At 35.5% G+C, this 7,324-nt stretch overlaps 1 pseudogene; it reads left to right on the top strand.

The window, feature by feature from the left end:
- Window positions 1-1,083: 1,083 nt before the first annotated feature.
- LOC116524851 lies at window positions 1,084-1,779 on the top strand (annotated as a pseudogene).
- The last annotated feature ends 5,545 nt before the right edge of the window (window positions 1,780-7,324 follow it).

Raw genomic sequence — 7,324 nt, 5'->3', positions numbered from 1 at the left:
AGTTGCAAATTTCAAAATCAACATACGGCTGGGTGCAGTGGCTCACGCCTGTAATCTCAACACTTTGGGAGGCTGAGGCAGGTGGATCACCTGAGGTGAGGGGTTCAAGACCAGCCTGACATGGTGAAACCCCATCTCTACTAAAAAAACAAAAATTAGCTGGGTGTGGCTGCATGCACCTGTAATCACAGCTACTCAGGAGGCTGAGGCAGGAGAATCACTTGAACCCAGGAGGTGAAGGTTGCAGTGAGTTGAGATCTCACCACTGCACTCCAGCCTGGGTGACAGAGCAAGACTCTATCTCAAAAAAAAAATCAACATACAAAATTCAGTAGCATTTATATACACCAACAGTGAACAATCTGAAAAATAAATCAGGAAATCAATGCCATTTACAATAGCTACAAAAAATATAAAATATCTAGGAATCATTCTAATGAAAGAAGTAAAAGATCTATACAAGAAAAACTATAAAACTCTGATGAAAGAAATTGAGGCAGACACACAAAAAGGAAAGATATAATATTTCATACTCATGAATTGAAAGAATATTACTAAATTAATATTGCCAAAATAACAATACTATCCAAAGCAATTTACATATTCCATGCAATCCCTATCAAAATACCAATGACATTCTCCACAGAAATAGAAAAATAAAACCCTAAAATTTAAATGGAACCACAAAACATCCCCAAGAATGAAAGTAATCCTGAGCAAAAAGAAGAAAGCTAGAAGCATCACAATACCTGATTTTAAAATATACTCCAAAGCCATGCTAACCGAAACAGCATGGTATTGGCATAAAAACAGACATATAGACCAGTGGAAGAGAATAGAGAACCCCAATATAAATCCACTCATTTACAGCTAACTCTTCTTCAACAAAGGCACCAAGAACATAAAATGAGGACAAGATAATCCTCAATAAATGATGCTGGGAAAACTAGATGACTGTATGCAGAAGAATCAAACTATATTCCTATCTCTCACCATGCACAAAAATAAAATAAAAATAGAGTCACAGGCCCCTCCCCTTATGAGATACAAGTACATGATGAGGAAAGACGTTCCTTCTTTTCCACGTTTACTGCAAGAATGAAGACCATTCTCAGCAATCAGACTGTCGACATTCCAGAAAATGTCAACATTACTCTGAAGGGATGCACAGTTATCGTGAAGGGCCCCAGAGGAACCCTGCGGAGGGACTTCAATCACATCAATGTAGAACTCAGTCTTCTTGGAAAGAAAAAAAAGAGACTCCTGGTTGACAAATGGTGGGGTAACTGAAAGGAACTTGCTGCCGTTCGGACTATTTGTAGTCATGTACAGAACATGATCAAGGGTGTTACGCTGGGCTTCTGTTACAAGATGAGGTCTGTGTATGCTCACTTCCTCATCAACGTCGTTATCCAGGAGAATGGGTCTCTTGTTGAAATCCGAAATTTCTTGGGTGAAAAATACATCCACAGGGTTCAAATGAGACCAGGTGTTGCTTGTTCAGTATCACAAGCCCAGAAAGATGAATTAATCCTTGAAGGAAATGACATTGAGCTTGTTTCAAATTCGGCGGCTTTGATTCAGCAAGTTACAACAGTTAAAAACAAAAATATCCAGAAATTTTTGGATGGTATCTATGTCTCTGAAAAAGCAACTGTTCAGCAGGCTGATGAGTAAGACCTTAGAGTTGTCCAGCTACAGAAACAAGATGCCTATCATAGCTAAGACCTACTTGTGATACTTAAATGATGAAATAAAAGACCTATTAATTTGGAAAAATAAAAAAAATTTAAAAAATAAAAATAGATCAAAGACTTAAATCTAAAACTTGAAACTATGAAACTACTAGAAGAAAACATTGGGGAAATGCTCTAGGACATTGGTCTGGGCTAAGATTTCTTATGTATGGTCTCAAAAGCAGAGGCTACCAAAGCAAAAATAGACAAATAGGATTGCATCAAGCTAAAAAGCTTCTGCACAACAAAGAAAACAATCATAAAGTGAAGAGACAACCCACAGAATGGGAGAAAATATTTGTAAACCATCCATCTGACAACAGATTAATAACCATAATATAAAAGGAACTCAAACAACTCTAAAGCAAAAACCAAATAATCCAATTAAAAATGGGCAAAAGATATGAACAGACACTTCTCAAAAGAAGAAATGGCCAACAGATATATGGAAAAAATGCTCAACATCACTAATCATCAGAGAAATGCAAATCAAAAGCACAATGAGCTGTCCAGGCGTGGTGGCTCATGTCTATAATCCCAGCACTTTGGGAGGCCAAGCCAGGCAGATCACCTGAGATCAGGAGTTCGAGACTAGCCTGGCCAACGTGGCAAAACCTCATCTCTACTAAAAATACAAAAATTAGTCAGGCGTGGTTGCAGGCACCTGTAATCCCAGCTACTTGGGAGGCTGAGGCAGGAGAATCGCTCGAACCCAGGAGGCAGAGGTTGCAGTGAGCCAAGATCACACCATTGCATTCCAGCCTGAGCAACAGGAGCAAAACTCCATCTCAAACAAACACACAATGAAATATCACCCAAGTTAAAATGGCTTGTATCAAAAAGGTAATAACAGATCCCAGCAGGGATGTGGAGAAAGGGGAACTCTTGTACACCATTTGTGGAAATATAAATTAGAACAGCAACTATGGAGAACAGTATGGAGGCTTCTCAGCTAAATTAAAAATAGAACTACCATATGACAGAGCAATTCCACTTCTGGAAAAGAAAGGAAATTATATCAAAAAGACATCTGCATTCCCAGGTTTATTGCAGCACTATTAACAATAGCCAAGATATGTAATCAACATAAATGCCCAGTAGTGGATGAATGGATAAACAAAATGTGGTATATTATTTACCCACAAAAAAGAATGAAATTCTGTCATTTGCAACAACATGGATGGAACTGGAGGCCCTTATGTTAAGTGAAATAAGCCAAGCACAGAAAGACAAATATTGCATGTTCTCACTCATGTGGGAGCTAAAAAAGTGGATCTCATGAAGTTAGAGAGTAGAATGGTGATTACCAGAGGCCAGGAAGGGTAGCAGAGAAGGAGGATAAGGTGGAAAAAAGAACATAATGTATTTATTACCACTGAACTCTGCACTTAAAAATAGTAAAGATGGGCCGGGTACAGTGGCTTACTCCAGTAATCCTAGCACTTTGGGAGGCCGAGTCAGGTGGATCACGAGCTCAGGAGTTCGAGACCAGCCTGGCCAACATGATGAAACCCTGCCTCTACTAAAAATAGAAAAATTAGCCAGGCATGGTGGTGCATGCCTGTAGCCACCTCCTTGGGAGGCTGAAGAAGGAGAATTGTTTCAATCCAGGTGCAGAGTTTGCAATGAGCGAAGATTGTACCACTGCACTCCAGCCTGGGTGACAGAGCAAGACTGTCTCAAAAAAAAAATAATAGTAAAGATGGTAAATTTGAATAATCATATTTTACCTCAAAACATCAAAATACAAAAAGAAAGATGGAAAGAATTTGGGTCCCTGGAAATATTGTCAAACTTTTTTTTTTTTTTTTGAGTCAGAATCTTGCTCTATCATCCAGGCTGGAGTGCAATGGTGATCTCAGCTCACTGTAACCTCCGCCTCCTGGGTCCAAGTGATTCTCGTGGCTCAGCCTCCTCAGTAGCCGGAATGACAGGCACATGCCACCACACCCAGCTAAGTTTTGTATTTTTAGTAGAGAAAGGGTTTCACCATGTTGGCCAGGCTGGTCTCAAACTCCCGGTTCAAGTGATCTTTCCACCTTGACCTCCCAAAGTGTTGGGATTACAGGTGTAAGCCACTGTGCCTGGCCAAAACCCAGACTTTTGAATTAATCTTTGTTTAATTCTTTGTTATATTCAGCCAAAGGTAATATTTATATGCTTTTTAATTTTTTTTTACTTAGATTTTATAAACACTTTTCTGTGTCATTTTATGTTTTCTACACCATCAATTAAAATAATTGTATAACACTTTTTTTAAAGCAGCAATTTCCTGACTTCATCAACAGCCCCTTATTTTTTCACTCTCTGAAGGCAACCACTTTCAACTCTTTAAAAACAGTTTTAAAAGAAACTATATTTATTTTGTCATTTATTTATCTGTATAGTATGCTTATACTACTATTTCCTGATGTTTTTAGTTTTAGACCTTATATATTGATCTCTCACCATGAGAATAAAGATGGAGCTGTACTCACTCTTTTACACCCTTACTACCACATACCCCCACACTTCCTATAGTCTACTCTCCCAATGTAGTTATAACTTTGGTTAGATCGGTATCCTGTGTTTACAGAATTGTGAGTGCATAAATACTATTTATAGCTGAAAATAGTATTGTGTTGTTCATTGATGTCTTTATTGTACAATAGTTCCCCCTTATCCACAGAGGATACATTGCAAGATGCCCAGTGGATGCATGAAATCACCAATAGTACTAAACCCTATACAGTATATATAATGTTTTTTCTTATACATACATACCAATGATAAATTTTAATTTGTAAATTAAGCACAGTAAGAGATGAATAGCAATATATAGCTAACAATAAAATTGGAGAATTAAGTAAAACAAAGGTTATTTGAACACAAGCACTGCAATACAGGGACAATCATTCTGAGAATTGAGACAGCTATTAAGTGACAAATGAATAGGTGGCATATCAGTGTGGAAACAGTGGATCATTCACATTTGGGTGGGACAGAGCAGGACAGCACTAGATTTCATCATGCCACTTAGAACACGGTGCAATTTAAGACATGAATTGTTTATTTCTGGAATTTTCCATTCGATATAGTATTTTTGGACTGCAGTTGACTGTGGGGAACTGAAATCTCAGATAAAAGGAGATTACTGTACTTCATAAAGTTAATGCTTGTTTTCTGTTTTTTTGTTTTGTTTTGTTTTTATGTATTTAGTACATAGAACTCGATCCTGAAACTCTCCCCTGTTTGTCTAAATCTGCTCTTAACACAGTCAAGCATCAAGTGTACCAATAGTTCTTTGGGAATTTTAGTTTTAGAACAAGTCATTATCACCATCATCCCTGAGGTTTCTATTCACTTCTTCCTTGTACTAGGCCTCCTGTTTCTTCAACCTTATAGCTGCCAGTTTAGTCAGTTTATTCCCTCCTTTTAGTAGAATGCTTCCACTCACAGTTTCCTGAGAATAGGAATGTGGGAAGTAAATTTTTTAAAAACTTCCGTATCCAAAAAGTCTTAATTCTATCCTCACATTTCATTGATAGTTTGATTAGTTATAGATTCCAGGTTACAAATTTTTTTTCTCAGAATTTCAAAGGCATTGTTCCATTCAATTCTAGCTTCCAGTATTGCTGTTGAGAAGTTCAATGCCATTCTGATTCCTAAAATTTTTAATAAGATTTTTTCATCCTGAAAATTTTAATATTTTTCTTCCAGTGTTGTGAAATTTCACAGTGGTGTGTGCCTTGTGGGTCTATTGTTATATATTAGGCTGGATATATCGTGTATCTTTCCATGTAGATACTTATGCACTTCAGTTTTAAGACATTCTCTTGACTTATTTCTTTGATGATTATTTTCTCTTGTTCTCTCTTCTTGAATCTCCTATTGTTCACTTATTGAGGTCTTTAATGTCTTTCAGTGAAGTTTAAAATTTTTCTTCATAAAGATTTTATGTATAATTTATTTTTTAATATTTTTTATTTTCATCAGATATATGTTACATATCTAAGATTTATCCATAAGTACTCTATTTTAGCTGCCATTATCATTTATATTTCTAAATTAAGGTTTCTGTTTATTGCTTATGTGTAACAAAAGGTAGTTGATTTTTATAATGTTCTTTTTTTTATCAGCAACTGCATCTGCAATAATATTCTTATATTTATCTACCTCCTAAACTCTCATAGTAATTCCAATAACTAATTCTAATATATATATTCACATTATCTGTGAATAATGGCTATTTCTTCCTTTACAATATTTACATCTTTTTTTGTTGTTCTGACTATGCTGACTAAAACCTCTAAAACTTTGTTCAGTAGAAACCGTGATAGTTGCTATACTTGTTTATTTCTGATGGTAAAGGAAATGCTTCTGACATTTCATGTTTATGTCATTTTCAATGGTGAAATATTAGAAACATTTCCTTTAGTGGGTCGAGGAAGATTCCTTCTGTTCCTAGTTTGATAACAGCTTTTAATCATGAATGAAGATTGAATGTTATGTTGTTCCACATATTAAGATATCTACATCTTAAATATATAGAATGTCCCTTTAATAAAATCTCATAATTCTATAGTTCAAAGATAAATTGTTTTACTGTTGTGACTATACTGCATATACATTGTATTATTTTTAAATATTAACATAGTCTTGGGAATATTTTATTATTTATTATTTTATTATTTATTATTTATATGCTGGAGTTTTCTACAAAAGCATAGCTTTGTCTCTCTCTTTTTTTTTTAAATTGAGACAGGGTCTTTGTTGCTCAGGCTGGAGTATAGTGTTGCAATCACAGCTCACTGCAGCCTTGAAACCCTCAGGCTCAAGTGATCCTCCTGTGTCAGCCTCCTAAGTAGCTGAGACAAGAGCTGTGCCACCATGCCTGACTAATTTTTAATTTTTTTGTAGAGACAGGATCTCCCTGTGTTGCCCAGGCTGGTCTCAAACTCCTAGCCTCAAGCAATCCTGCCACCTCAGCCTCCCAAAGTGCTGGGATTACAGATGTGAGCCACCGTGCTGGACAAAAGTGTGGCTTTTAATAATTGCAGTTTTTAATCTTATATATGTATCACACATATCCAAATTTGAGAGCACTAATGTTTTTAGTTTCAAATATGAATATAAATATGTATTCTTATTTCCAATTATTTCCTGAGCATGAATTCCTAGAAATTGATTTATTTAGTATAAGTTCTTTTTAAGTTATATGTCCACTAGTATGGTATGAGAATGCCCTGTTTATGCCAGCATTATCATCATTGGATATATTACTGCTGATGTTGTAGTAATACATTTAAATCAATGTGATGGGCAAAAGAATTATATTTTTATTTGCATCTTTAAAATTACAGGTTTGTTGTTGACAAACTGGGCATAAAAAAATTAATAAACATTGGTATTTATTGGCCATCTGCATCTTTTTCTTTTGTGAAATGATTTTCTCTTTTGTCTATATTTTGACATATATTTTATCTTTATTTATAAAGGTATTAACTCCAAATATATTTAACTTGGACCTAACCAATTCTGCCAGTTGTTTTCCTTTATGGTTTCTTTCATTCCTTTTATACTTAGAAAATTCTTTCTTAATTAGATAA

This window comes from Sapajus apella, unplaced genomic scaffold (genome assembly GCF_009761245.1).
Source record: "Sapajus apella isolate SASKATOON/1434 unplaced genomic scaffold, GSC_monkey_1.0 scaffold46, whole genome shotgun sequence".
In the NCBI taxonomy this organism is placed as follows: Eukaryota; Metazoa; Chordata; class Mammalia; order Primates; family Cebidae; genus Sapajus; species Sapajus apella.
Note: the sequence above shows the minus strand (reverse complement) of the source record. Positions and strands in the feature narration are given on the sequence as shown.